At 48.3% G+C, this 15,342-nt stretch overlaps 2 pseudogenes; both read right to left on the bottom strand.

The window, feature by feature from the left end:
* LOC138273944 (neuronal acetylcholine receptor subunit alpha-7-like) overlaps nt 1–4,220 on the bottom strand; it is a 29,442-nt pseudogene extending 25,222 nt beyond the window's left edge.
* A 50-nt stretch (nt 4,221–4,270) lies between these two features.
* Nucleotides 4,271–15,342, bottom strand: part of LOC138273943 (neuronal acetylcholine receptor subunit alpha-7-like) — a 28,238-nt pseudogene continuing 17,166 nt past the window's right edge.

Here is a 15,342-nt window from a genome sequence, read left to right as displayed (position 1 = left end):
AGCCAAGGAGATTCTGCTCCAGTAAGGGAGAACTCCAAAAGTGGCACTGGTAAAGTCCAACCTGGCCCACAAGAAGTCCTGACTAGTCAGGCAACTGTTCAACTGGAGTGGGTGGCTCCTCAGTTAACAGAAGAAAGAGTGGAAGAAGGGTGTTTACTACAAGATGCAGTAACCCCCCACTCCAACACAGCAGACAGGCACCCTGAACCCAAAGAAGCCTGTAACTTAGCTTCTTCCCTTGTAGGTGAAGAGCTAAAGGTGTGGTTCTGGGCACTGACAGCTGTCAGTGGCCCCTGCTGGGTGTTAGCCTTTATGGCTGCACTATCCTTGGCATGGTGGTCTGACCCCATGCCAAATAGCAAGTTAGGCCCCCTGACCATGTTGGTCATGGTGGGGTTACTCCGGCTATGGGTAACCTCTTTGGGTAAACTAGGGGTGTGACCCTGGCTAAAATGAGATTAGCAGAGGTGGATACCTCTAAACCCAAAATAGAGAAAATAGGTGAAGACATTAAAAAGTCAGACAAGAGGCAATTCGGACTAGGTCCTATCACTGTGGAAGTGGGTAGTTCCCCAGAGGGAATGACCTGAACAGGAGGATGTAAGGCAGAGTAGGCCCTGCAACAAACCAGCCTATTTTCCCTACTCTTCCTCGCCTGACAGACTAGGAAGACTCTCCCAGCTTTGGCTGAGTCTCCTGGCCTGTGGGCTGGGGGGAGGCTTGTGTAAGGAAATGTCTCCCTGTTGCAGTTACCCCCCACTTTTTTCCTGATACTGATGCTGACTTGACTAAGAAGTGTGCTGGGATCCTTCTAACCAGGCCCCAGCACCAGTGTTCTTTCACCTAAAATGTACCATTGTTTCCACAATTGGCACGCCCCTGGCACACAGATAAGTCCCTTGTAAAAGGTACCAGTGGTACCAAGAGCCCTGTGACCAGGGAAGATCCCTAAAGGCTGCAGCATATGCTGTGCCACCCTAAGAGACCCCTCACCTAACAAATGCACCCTGCCATTGTAGATGGTGTGTTTTGGTGGTGAGAAAAAGGCAAAGTCGACATGGCATCCCCCTCAGGATGCCATGTCCACAAAATACTGCCTGTGGCATAGGTAAGTCACCCCTCTAGCAGGCCTTACAGCCCTAAGACAGGGTGCACTATACCACAGGTGAGGGCATAGCTGCATGAGCATTATGCCCCTACAGTGTCTATGTCTATTCTTAGAGATTGTAAGTACAGTGTGGCCATATTAAGTATATGGTCTGGGAGTTTGGCAAAAACAAACTCCACAGCTCCATAATGGCTACACGGAATACTGGGATGTTTGGTATCGAACGTCTCAGAATAATAAACCCACACTGATACCAGCGTTGGATTTATTAAAAAATGCACACAGAGGGCATCTTAGAGATGCCCCTTGTATTTTACCCAATCTTTCAGTGCAGGACTGACTGGTCTGTGCCAGCCTGCTGCTGAGAGACAAGTTTCTGATTCCCTGGGGTGAGAGCCTTTGTGCTTAGCACCTCCACCCTGCGGGAACTGTAACACCTAGCAGTGAGCCTCAAAGGCTCAGGTTTCGTGTTACAATGCCCCAGGGCACTCCAGCTAGTGGAGATGCCCGCCCCATGGACACAGCCCCCAATTTTGGCAGCAAGTCCAGGGGACATAATGAAAAAAACAAGGAGAAGTCACCCACCAGTCAGGACAGCCCCTAAGATATCCTGAGCTGAGGTGACCCCTGTCTTTAGAAATCCTCCATCTTGATTCTGGAGGATTCCCTGTAAGGAAATGCCTCCTTGGCATGGTTACCCCCTGACGTTTTGCCTTTGCTGATGCCAAGTTATGATTTGAAATTGTGCTGGGACCCTGCTAACCAGTACCTTTGTCTCCACAATTGGCACAACCCTGGCACCCAAGTAAGTCCCTTGCTGACCACATGGGGAGAGTGCCTTTGTCACTCTGTGGCCAGGAACAAAGCCTGTACTGGGTGGAGGTGCTTCTCACCTCCCCCTGCAGGAACTGTAACACCTGGCGATGAGCCTCAAAGGCTCACCCCCTTTGTTACACTGCCACAGGGCATCCCAGCTAGTGGAGATGCCCGCTCCTCTGGCCACTGTCCCCACTTTTGGCGGCAAGGCTGGAGGAGATAATGAGGAAAACAAGGAGGAGTCAACCCCCAGTCAGGACAGCCCCTAAGGTTCCCTGAGCTCAGGTGACCCCTGCCTTTAGAAATCCTCCATCTTGAGTTTGGAGGATTCCCCCAATAGGAATAGGGATGTGCCCCCCTCCCCTCAGGGAGGAGGCACAAAGAGGGTATAGCCACCCTCCAGGACAGTAGCCATTGGCTACTGCCCCCAGAACTAAACACACCCCTAAATTTAGTATTGAGGGACGACCCTGATCCCAGGAAATCAGATTCCTGCAACCTACAACAAGAAGTAGGACTGCTGACCTGTAAGCCCTGCGGAGATGACAACTGACTTGGCCCCAGCCCTACCGGCCTGTTTCCAGACTCTAAGAACCTGCACTGCGATGCATCCAACAAGGACCAGCGACCTCTGAGGACTGAGGACTGCCCTGAACCCGAAGGACCAAGAAACTCCTGAGAACAGCGGCACTGGTCAAAAACTGAAACAACTTTGCAACAAAGAAACAACTTTTAAAGAACTCTCTCTTCCTGCCGGAAGCGTGAAACTTCACACTGTGCACCCAATGCCCCCTGCTCGAGTTCAGGTAAACCAACACTGCAGAGAAGACTCCCAGGCGACTACGATGACGTGGGTACCCTGAGTCGACCCCCCTGCACCTCCACAGTGACACCTGCAGAGAGGATCCAGAAGCTCCCCCTGACCGCGACTGCCAGTTTACAAGGAACCTGACGCCTGGACCAAGCACTGAACCACAGCCCCCAGGACAGAGAGGTACCACCTTCCAGTGCAGGAGCGACCATCAGGCAGCCCTCTTCCTAGCCCAGTCGGTGGCTGGCCTGAGGAGACCCCTGTGCCTTGCCTGCATCGCCTAAGTAACCCCCGGGTCCCTCCATTGCTTTCAATAGCAAACCCGATGCCTACTTTGTCCACTGCACCCGGCCGCCCCTGTGCCACGGAGGGTGTGTTTTTTGGGCTTGTGTCCGTCCCCCACCCCCCACCCCTCCAGTGCTCTACAAAACCCCCCTGGTCTGCTCCCCGAGGACGCAGGTACTTACCTGCTAGCAGACTGGATCCAGGGCACCCCTGTTCTTCATAGGCACCTATGTGTTTTCAGCCCTCCTTTGACCTCTGCACCTGACTGGCCCTGTGTTGCTGGTGCTGTGGCTTTGGGGTTGCCTTGAACCTCCAATGGTGGGCTGCCTATGCCCAGGAGACTGACTGTGTAAGTGCTTTACTTACCTGAGAAACTTAACCAAACTTACCTCCCCCAGGAACTGTTGATTTTTGCAGTGTCCACTTTTAAAATAGCGTATTGCCACTTTAATCTAAACTGTGTGTACTAATGTTTGAAATCAAAGTTCCATACTTACGTGTGTGAAGTACCTTGCATTTTATGTACTTACCTCAAATCTTGAATCTTGTGGTTCTAAAATACCTTAAGAAAATATATTTTTCTATATAAGAACCATTGGCCTGGAGTTAAGTCTTTGAATGTGTGTTCGTCATTTATTGCCTGTGTGTGTACAACAAATGCTTAACACTACCCTCTGATAATCCTCCTGCTCGACCACACTACCACAAAATAAAGCATTAGAATTAACTAATTTTGCCACTATTAACCTCTTAAGGGGAAGCCTTGGACTCTGTGCACACTATCTTTCACTTTGAGATAGTATTTATAGTGCCAACTTCCTACATATAGTTTAATAGATTGTGCTATTGCTCTACCTATAACACAAATAATGGCCAGTTGCAAGGGTCACATGCTACAATTGCAAATGGTAGCGCTAGCAACAAATGAGAATGCCTCGTTGTAAGCAAACCACAAGTTCTCATTATAGCGGTTTGAAACAACTGGCATAAACTGCTTTTGGACTTCCACAAGGAGGGGCACGAAAGGCCCGGTGCAATGTAGTACTCTAAAATGTCCACCCACAACACTGTCCAGGATTCTGAGTGGCAGTACTGACACTGGGCAGCCATCAGGTGGAAGTTGTGCAGGTCACCAGGCTTCTTTCCTCCTCCTTTGTCCTTGCTGGCCCTTGCATTAAGCGACACAAAGACCAGCCACATGAACCAGTCTCCTCAATCCGACCTTGAACCCGAGGTAGGGTGGCTTATCCCTAGATGTAGTCTTTGGATACAGCTTCCACGAAGTTGATGCTGACATCAGGATGGAAATAGTGCAGATGATGTTGAAGATGGTAAAAGCCACCAGACACATGCGGTCAATGACTGTGGCGGCAAATTTTCACTCATTGCAGGCCGCCTCGTCTGCATCCTGGCTACGGAAACGATCTGCCAGGTACTGCACCTCCTCTAGGATCTTCTCAAGTTGGGGATCACCCGGCTCAGAACTGTGCCCGCTGGGCGGCACCCCATTGGAGTGCAGGGAAAGAGAAGCAGGGAAGTCAGGTTGCTTGTGCAAAAGGTCTGAGGTCTTGCCAGTGGTATGGTGCAGCTCTTCTAGGCCTCGGAATCCAATGTATAGTAGGTTTCCATTGGCACTGTTAGGACCACTGCCATGCCGGTCAGGAGTGGTGTGTTCGCTGTCAGAGCTGCAACTCAGAAGGCTTGGGGTACACTGGGGCCTTGGCTCAGCTTCCTCCCCAGGCTTCTTCATCCTCAGGAACCAGGCACACCATTTCAGAACAAAGATCTGCACCTAGGGAAAGCAAAGACACAGAGGGGCATAAAGCAGAGTTTTTCACAAGACCCTATTCACCCTGTCAACACCAAAAGACTGAGAACAAGGGTTTAAGACTAGCGGACCTGAGGGAGAGCTACAGGACATGCAGAAATGGATGTTCTTAAACATTATGTTAATGCTTTCCTGCTGCAACAATATTACATTTATAATATATGTACAAGTTACTTACCTTCGGTAACGATATATCTGGTAGAAACATATTCTAGTTGCAGATTCCTTACCTTAGAATTTTCCCCTAAGCGTCAGACTGGATCCGGAGATTTTTTCTTCGAGCAATACCCTTGCACGTCGGTAGGTGGCGTCGGTTGACTTCGCAGGCGTCGTAGGCATCGTGGTCACACTGATGATGTCGGGAGCAGTACATAGACGCCGCACTCATGCAGTGACGTCAGTTTCTTTTAATGACTTTCCACGCCAGAGCGCAGAGCCGCTAAGAACTTTGATATTGGTGCGCTAGAGGTAAGGACCTCAAAGGGGGAATCCCTGTCCCTAGAAATCAGTTCACAAGCAGGGAGGATGGGTGGGCGGTAAGGAATCTGCAACTAAAATATGTCTCTACCAGATATATCGTTACTGAAGGTAAGTAACTTGTACATCTGATAGAGACTTCTAGTTGCAGATTCCTTATCTTAGAATAGATACCCAAGCAATGCCATCCTCGGTGGTGGGCTGCGAACTAAGATCATACTAGAAAGTCCTGCAGGACCGAACGACCAAAGTAGCCGTCCCGTCGGACCTGGCTGTCCAGACAGTAATGCTTAGCAAACGTGTGCAGAGACGCCCACATAGCTGTCTGACAGATATTAAGGACAGGAACTCCACATGCTAACGCAGTGGATGCAGCAGTGGCCCTGGTAGAATGAGCCCACAAGCCTTCAGGAGGTTGCTTTTTCGCCAAAGCGTAGCACATTTGATGCAAAGAAGCACCCATTGAGAGATGGTACGTTTCTGCACCCCCTTCCGTTTCTTCGCTCCCACATAGCCAACAAAGAGTTGATCGTCCACCCAGAAGTCTTTAGTACGATTGAGATAGAACGCCAATGCTCTTTTTGGATCCAGACGGTGGCGTCTCTCCTCCTCATGGGAAGGATGTGGGGGTGCGTAGAAGGTAGGCATTGTGATGGACTGGCCTACATGAAACGGTGTAACCACCTTAGGAAGGAATGAAGCCCTAGTGCGTAACACCACCTTGTCGGGGTGAACGATAAGTATGGAGGCTTTGAAGAAAGGGCCTGAAGCTCACTCACCCTGCGAGCAGAGGTGATGGCGATGAGAAAGACAGTTTTGAATGTGAGGAGCTGTAAGGGACAATTATGCATAGGCTCAAAGGGAGTACGCATCAAGAAAGTAAGCACAAGATTAAGATCCCACTGAGGTATGATGAAGGGAGTGGGAGGAAATAAGTGGGTGAGCCCCTTTAAGAACCTACTCACAAGAGGAGATTTAAAGAGTGAGGGCTGATCAGGAAGCCTAAGAAAGGCGGAAATGGCAGACAGATACCCTTTAAGGGTGCCCAATGCAGAGCCGTGCTGGGGTAAGGAAAGAATGAACAGAAGAACCTCTGAAAGAAGGGCAGATAGGGGGTCAACAGATTTGTTGGTGCACCATGCCACAAATTTATTCCAACAACAGGCGTATACAGTTTTAGTCGAAGGACGCCTGGCTGCCAAGATAACATTGCAGACTTCGGGTGGAAGGGCAAATGCCGTCAACTGTTGCCGCTCAATCTCCACGCATGAAGGCAGAGGTTGGAAAGGTCCGGGTGAAGGACTGTCCCCTGCTGCTGCGACAGAAGATCCGTCCGAAGAGGCAGTCTGAGAGGAGGATCGATGGACATGCTCAGTAGCTCGGGATACCACAGTCTTCGAGCCCAGTCCTGAGCCAGCAAGATAACTTGGGCCCGGTCGCTCTTGATCTTCTTGAGAACTCTGGGCAGGAGAGGGATAGGCAGGAAGGTGTAGAGGAGACCGGAGTTCCACTCGGAGACGAAAAGCGTCTCCGAGCGAGTGCCGCCTTGGAAACCCCAACGCGCAAAATAGCTGACATTGCGCATTCTCTGCGGAGGCAAACGGATCTAACCAAGGCTCTCCCTACTAGCTAGAATTGGACATCTGCACCCTTCACTGGCTAACCGTCGCTTAGGAGAGTACTGCTTTACACATGATGGAGGGCATGTGTATCTACAACCAAACATGCTACGAATGGGTCTTTTAACCCTATAAGCATCTCTTTGTTGCATGTAGTGTAGATCAAAAGGCAAAACTTACCTTCTTCGAAGCCAGCGGAGGTAGGCTTTCACCATTTTTCACCTGTCCTCATTTACAGCACACACATAGTCGCCATACTGTCACACCAACTACTTTCTCTCACCCTTTGTGCGAAAATAATCTAACTGATAGAGACTTCTAGTTGCAGGTTCCTTACCATTGAATTTCCCAAGGCGTAAGCCTGGATCCGGAGATAATTCTTTGAGCAGTAACTCCTGTGTGCCGCGGGTGTCGTCGTGGTCGCCTTGATGACGTCCCAGACGTATATAGGCGCCACCCTGGTGCGCTGACGTCAGTTATTTTCTTTCCGCACCAGCCTTCGCGCAGATCCGGGCAAAGAGCTACCTCAGTCATTTTTTACTACCAGCGACTGTTTTGTTGAACTTTCTGTGACAAGATTGGGGGTGCGTCAAGGAATGTCACTTAAGACAAGCCTCAAACCCTGCGACTCCTGTCACCGAACTATGTTGGTGACGGATATGCACCTCATGTATCTATTGTTTGGAGCGCTACCATGACCCGAAGTCGTGCTCAGAGTGTTGGGCCATGAATCCGAAACCTTTTAGGGAGCAGTCCCTAAAGCTGCTGGTGGCCCAACACTCGGCTCCACGTTGCTCCTGGTCTCGATCAAGAGGAAGGTCTCGAGACTGCCTGTGGACTCAACACCACTCTTCGCCCTCAAAGTCTTCTGAGCTTTTGGGTCACAAGGAAAAAGTCGAAGAAGATAAACGTTCACCCTCGACTTCACCCTTTCGTTCGGATGATGGGACTAGGGATGAGCTCAGCACTCTAGGCCTCCGTCATCGGAGCCTGCATCTGGGTCTGCTCCGCATTTCCCCAACTTCCTGGGAGCTGGTGTCACCCCTGCCCAACTAAAAGAATTCTGAGGCCATGCGCCTCATTTTTGGGCAGTCTGACCCACCCTCGGCCCCCTTAGGCCCAGGTGAGTCAGTAGGGGCCCCCTTGGGTTCCAAGTCATCGGCTTTGGCCCCGACTCCGGAAGATCCCTCCGGATCAGTTTCTGGATCCGTCCAGATGCCAGTTGTACCAGCGCAACCTTCCCCAGCGTTGGGTCTGACGTTGACGCTCCCGACACTGATTGTGCCCAGAATCGATGTCGATCCTATACTTATACCTGACGACCTCGATCCAGAACGGCGTCAATCGACACCCACTGGGATTGTAGAGGGGCTGCTGCACTCTTTGGAATACCAGCGTGACCCTACCATGGACTAGGTAGAGGAATTGAGTAACACCAGTGGACACCTCCCCTGATGCTGGCATGCTGTCTCCCATCTGTGGCTACGGAGGAGGGGAGCTCTTACTCAATGTTGGTAAGAATGGCGGCTGAGGTCTTGGACCTCGAGCTTCCTTCTGTGGAGGTCAGGACTAATCTCCTAACCAGGGTGCTTCAACCTAGTTCTTCCTCTTCCGAACCTCTTCTCCCATTTAACGAACACTGACAGACGTCCTCTTGGGTACCTGGTCAAGACCAAGCACAGGGGCTCCTGTGAATAGGATGATTGCCAGCCGCCATAGACCTGCACCATCAGACCCCAAATTCCTCACTCAACATCCCACGCCTGAGAGCCTTGACATCCAGGCTTCATCGGGCGCATTTCCTACCGCACCCCTGGATAGGGAATCAAAGACTGGACAGTCTTCCTTTTGTGGCTACTGAAGGGGCACCCAACCGCTTTCTTTCCCCCCAGTCATTGACCCACACATGCTGTACTGCCCCTGCGTGGACACGGGATCCCATGTTCCCGGGGATCAGAGAGCCAGCGGGTCACCTAGTTCACTTCCGCCCCCTCCTCAGCCTCCAAACCTTCCTAGTCTGCAGGCACACCAGGAACCAGTTGGTGGCAGGATTCGCCATCTCCTGCCCCAATGGCAATCCATTATTTTGGACAGGTGGGCCCTCCAGATCGTCCAGAGGGGCTACTCTCTCCCCTTCGAGACATCTCCAGCCATGCCACCTTCATACAATTGCATATCGGAGGATCATATGGCACTTTTCCGTTAGGAAGTCCAAGCCTTTTTGCCTAAGGAGCTATAGAGAGGGTCCCTCTTCCAGAAGTAAGTCGTGGTTGTAATTCCCGCTACTTTCTGTGCCGGGAAAGGACAAGGGCCTTTGTTCTATACTAGATCTTCAGTCCCTCAGCCTCTTCCTCTAAAAGGAGAAGTCCAAAATGTTGGCATTGGCTCAGGTCATATCTGCCCTGGACCCAGGAAACTGGATGGCGGCGTTGGACTTTCAAGACGCATACTTCCACATCCCCGTTACCAGATCAACATTCTTTATTCAAATCTCCCATTGTTGGGAGGTTTATTAAAGGCCTCATACATCTTTTTGCTCCTATCTCAGTCATCAAGTCCCAATGGGATCTGAACCTAGTCTTAACATTCCTTATGTGTGCCCTTTTCGAGCCTCTTCACAATTGCCCTTTACAGCTCTTAACCATCAAAACTGTGTTCTTAGCTGCCTTCACCTCTGCCTTTTGAGTAAGTGAGCTCCAAGCTCTTTCATCTGACCACCTTTCCTGGCAGTACACCCTGACAAAGTGGTACTTCACACAAGGGCTCCTTTTGTTCCTAAAGTAGTGACACCCTTCTATGTCGGGCAGTCCATCACTTTGCCTACCTCTTTTGCACCCCCACATCCCTCTCATGAAGAGGATAGACTTCACTGGTACGATCAAGGTAGAACTCCAACGCTCTTTTTGGATCCAGGCAAAGACTTCCGGGTGGATGATCAACCATATGTGGGTGCAAAGAAGGGGAAGTTTGTGCAGAAGAGACCATTTCAAGATGGGTGCTCTTACGCATCAAAATGTGCTACACTAAGAAGCAACCCCCTGACGGCGCACAGAGGTACTGCTGAAAGAAAAAATATCCAGATCCAGACTGACACCTGGGGAAATTCGAAGGTAAGGAATCTGCAACTAGAATATGTCTCTACCAGATATATCGTTACCAAAGGTAAGTAGCTTGTACAACAGTGGCGTCAGTGCCCATGTTTACTACCAATTAAAGAAGGGATCGTATGGTACCTCTTGACTCTAAAGACTTCAAACAAAAAACAAGCAGCCACAGTCCGAGCTATAATTAGATGGTGGGTGTATGTAGAGCCCGTGATTCTACAGCACTACGTGCAACAAACAGATGTTTATAGGGACGGTAACATTTCTTCTGTTCACAAGAGTTAATGACAAATACACTTGCCTAAACTCATAAAGCCTAAATATAATACAGTTGGGGATGTGATGTTCCATTCCCTGAAGCCAGTGATATCAACACTGTACACTACACTTTTCACCTTCTGCTCTTGCAAGCTTCTTCGTCCTAGTTTGTCATCTACAAAAAAAAAAGCCTAAAAGGTGACTGATATTTTTCCACACACCTAATTGTTCTCTTTTGTTGTTCTGTGTTGTTTTTTTGTTTGTTTTTTTCTTCTCTTCTTTCTCTGTTCTCTTACATGTGCCTGATGAATCTGTTTGCGGATGCTGATGCTGTTTCATGCGACTTCCAACCTGGGGGCTGCCATTGATCCTGTGGGATCGTGAAACGGTGTCCAACTAACAATTTTACTATTAACAATTTTCTTTTAACTAAATCGACCATTTTGTCCTTGTTTGGGTTGGGGGTGTTTTTTTTGTTTGTTTTTTTTTGTGTGTTCCCAGAGTTCCCAAGCAAGAAGATGAAGACATCCGAAAAGGTAGTGGGATTGGTGGCATATGCTGGAGACTCATCAGATGAAGAAGAAGATCAGGGCAGTCACAAAAAAGCAAGTACATTTGGACAGAGCTGGAACTCTAGTCGACAATTTCCATCTACCATGCAGCAGCGTGCCCAGCAACAGATGCCTTTCTGGATGGCACCATGACCCAACTGGCAACAGGCTGTCCATAGCGAACTCTCAGTAGCAATAATGCAGCATGAACTATTTAATAACACTTAGATTTAAACCTTAAAGGACAACTATTTCTTAACCTTCATACAATGTGAGGTGCAGTAATTTCTTTTGTTTCCATTAGAGGTTATTTGATATCCTCCCAATGGAGTTGGCACCTATTTTTTTTTTTTTTGTCCAATTTTGAAGGCGTAGATTGGAATTTGAACAGCGTGTGGAGAAACAACTTGCAGAGTGTCATGAGAGCAGGAACTGTGTTCAGCTAACACATTTTATGCATCATCGTATTTCTTTTTAGTCTTGGAACTACTGTTCCCAGTTGAATCGCAATTACAGAAATTGGATATGGAGCTGAAACGAGCACATATAATGTGCCATTGACTTTCAAGTGTCCTTCATTAATGAAAGTCTGTTATGAAGAGCCAGTTAATGGGTGCTGTAATGTTTGTTTTTATTGTGTATATGTCCAAAATGAAAGGACATTGTAATTTGTCTTGATCGGCTGTGTTTTTTTTTTTTTTACGAGCGAATTTTGAACCTGCATTTGCCTTTGGCATACTAACTCTATCAAGTCTGACGCACCTTTGTTTAGCTTGTTGGCCCAACATTTTTTTGAGCGTCCAATTGAGTGAGAGACCTCTAGAGCCTTACACCTTTACCTTGTTACTGTGGCACTTAGCAGATAATTACCCCCTGTCTAAACCTTGGCCAACTGAATACTATCGCCTATTGCTGAATGCCTTTCTTTCCTTTTTACTTCCCAGTCTGGCACTAACTTTCCGAGTGAAGTTTGGATACCTCTGATATTTTCTAGGGCACTGGAATGAGGCATATCTTTTCTCCATTTTTTTTTTTCTTTGTTTGCTTCCCCCCTGTTTATTGGGTGTGACCACCTACCCCTTCAGTTGATTGCATTGTTTATTTTCAGTACCCCATTTACAGGAAACTAATGTATTTACTTGCTGCATATGTCAAGGCTACCTGTTCTTCCGGTTTTCTTTTACAGCCATGTCTTCGCATCAGTGATTGTTTTTGGCAAATACCATATTGATTGTCCGCGTCTGTACCACACTTTGGACTCTGTGAAATGGAAGTAGCACACACGTTGCAGTATCTTGGTTAATAAAATTCTTATTTGTAAGAACGTTTAAACCATGCAAAGAAGAATTGTGCCCTTATTACTTATATTTTATGGGACCCTTTCTCCAGTAGTTGTTTTTTTGTATTTTATTTATTGACAACTAGGCCAGAACATGATTGCAGTGACAAAGATTGAACTTACCCAATCGTTCTAACATATCCCACACTTAACAGTTCTCTTCTTTCTCAGTCTCTTTCCCCATGTCAAATGTTTGTTTCTCATTTGCCTCCAGGTCCACGACTTCAGGCCTGTACAATGTGTTTTTTTTTTGTTTCTTAATGACCAAAGACCTGATGATTTACCAGTATACTTGGTGATTCTTAGAACTTTCGGTGTGGCTTATTCATATTTTTATTCCTGTTAAAATACCTTTTTCCATGGGACTTATATGCTCACCTGGGCCCTTCTGAAGGATGCGACCTACTTTGCTTAAGTGATGTCCTAAAAAGCACTGTTGCTCCAGTAATTGGTCCTGCTTCTTGGAAGCTGTAACGTTCAAGCTTTGTGAACAAGTCAATGGTAGGGTGTTGCAATTCTGTATATAATCTACCATTCACACTTCAAATAATTTTCACTTTCGCTTACACTTAAAGTCCCTACCAATTCTTCCTCAGAGGCTGACAGTATGTCCCACAATGTGGATGTTGGGGAATTAAACTGTGCTTTTGTGTTCCTCCAGAGTTTTTGTCCTCCCTTGTGGAATCCTGTATAGGAGGAAAACTTCGTCAAAGATGTTTACCATTCCTGAAATTATATTTGCCCACCACCCATTTTATCTTCATACATTCAGCATTCATGCTGCGGTTTTTAACTCTGAAACTGGTAGCATTTGTCCACAATAAGGTGAAAGTCTTGAGCTAGGCTCTGAATTTTGTTGTGGCACATGCCTTTACATCTGTTACGGGTGCCAGGAAATGGTATTGAGCACTTAAAAGGTGCTGATTGGAAATACAAGTGCATTTCTCATCCTATTTACTAGCGTACTCTTAATCTTAAAGCTGTCTTCTCAACCACTGTGCCATCACCACCTTAACAAATATACGTTGAATGCAAATCTAAAAGGTCTTGAGTAAATGAGGGAGACAAGATGGGGCCGCACATTGTTTTGAGGCTTAGGGTTCAGTGTTTTTGGGGTACACCTGTATAGGTTGAGCGTGTTTTGAAATCTGAGGGGATTAGGTAACATTTTCTTGTTGGGTTGCTAGGCTGTAGTTCAGAGTTTCTCAATAAAGACTTCATCTTACCTGTATACTGACTGATAATTGTGTTTGCTGAAGTACAGTAAAGACCAACTAAAGACTTGGCATCAGGAAAGGCAAAAAGTCAGGGGGTAACCATGCCAAGGAGGCATTACCTTACAGTGTCAAAACGCTCTTTCAATTGTAATGTCAACATACCTATGTCACACAGCTCTAGTCCATGAGGAAACAAAGCAGATGTCACACAGTGGGACCCACATCTGTGAAATCATGAGGGAAAGTGACAACTCAGTGACCATACACTGGGTGAAAAGGACAGACAGTAGAGAGGTAGTAGTGTTAAAGTACATGTAGTAGGCAGGTTTGTATTCTTACCTGTGTCTCACTGGAAGTATTGCAGGATCACCGTTTTCCTGTTGTCGATGTCCTCTTCTTCTCCTTCCTCGTCTTCACTGTCCACAGGCCCCACAGCTGCCACAAAATCTCCATCTGGACCATCCTCCTGCAGAAAAGGCACCGGTCGTCGCAAAGCTAAGTTGTGAAGCATACAGCAGGCCACGAAGATCTGGCACACCTTCTTTGGTGAGTAGAATAGGGATCCACCTGTCATATGGAGGCACCTGAACCTGGCCTTCAGGAGGCCGAAGATCTGCTCTATAATCCTCCGAGTTTTCCCATGGGCCTCATTGTAGTGTTCCTCTGCCCTTGTCCTGGGATTCCTCACTGGGGCCAGTAGCCATGACAGGTTGGGGTAACCAGAGTCACCCGCAAATGGCGAGGGACAACTGTTAGACACACACTAACCTGTAGGGATATCCCCAGACCCAGCCAACCATTCCCACTGACTTGCTTCCAGGTGCTCACCTAATAGCCACACACGGTGCCTCTGGAGTTGACCCATCACATAAGGGATGCTGCTATTCCGCAGGATGTAGGCGTCATGCACTGAGCCAGGGAACATGGCATTCACATGGGAGATGTACTGGTCTGCCAAACATACCATCTGTACATTCATCGAATGATAACTCTTCCGGTTCCTGTACACCTGTTCACTCCTGTGGGGGGGAACCAAAGCCACATGGGTCCCATCAATGGCACCTATGATGTTGGGGATATGTCCAAGGGCATAGAAGTCACCTTTCACTGTAGGCAAATCCTCCACCTGAGGGAAAACGATGTAGCTCCGCATGTGTTTCTGCAGGGCAGACAACACTCTGGACAATACGTTGGAAAACATAGGCTGGGACATCCCTGATGCCATGGCCACAGTTGTTTGAAAAGACCCACTAGCAAGGAAATGGATCACTGATAGCACCTGCACTTGAGGGGGGATTCCTGTTGGATGGCGGATTGCTGACATCAGGTCTGGCTCCAACTGGGTGCACAGTTCCTGGATTGTGGCACGGTCAAACCTGTAGGTGATAATCAAATTCCTTCCCTCCATTGTCGACAGGTCCACCAGCGGTCAGTACACCGGAGGATTCCGCCATCTCCTCACATGTCCCAGCGGACGGTGCCTATGAAGGACAACAGCGAGCACAGAGTTAAACAACTCAGAGGTATGTACCCACAGTCTACACAGAACACCATTCACACACAAAATGTGGCCTGTATGTGTGTTGAGACTAAGCCTAGGTATGTGTGACGCAGTTGGTAATTAGGCCATGTGGGCCCCTGAAATGGCGGCTGTCTGACCTGTAAAGTGGGACGATGTGAGGTAACTGCGCTGGCGTTGTACACCGTCGCGGTAGGCGGTCGAAGACCGCAGCGCAATGCTGCATTGGTTAACATTGGACCCTATGGGTCCCAGGAGCCAATGACGATGTACGCCGGCGGTGATGGTACGCACCGCCGTGGACATGACTGCCGCGGACGTGACCGCCATTTTCTAGCTGTTGAATCACACGATACCTGATCTTCAACAGGAGAGGACCTACACTGCAAGTGCTGCTGTGACCTCGGTCT

The sequence above is a fragment of the Pleurodeles waltl genome, unplaced genomic scaffold (genome assembly GCF_031143425.1).
Source record: "Pleurodeles waltl isolate 20211129_DDA unplaced genomic scaffold, aPleWal1.hap1.20221129 scaffold_127, whole genome shotgun sequence".
In the NCBI taxonomy this organism is placed as follows: domain Eukaryota; kingdom Metazoa; phylum Chordata; class Amphibia; order Caudata; family Salamandridae; genus Pleurodeles; species Pleurodeles waltl.
The sequence above is the reverse complement of the archived record's forward strand: the minus strand, read 5'-3'. Positions and strand labels throughout refer to the sequence as shown.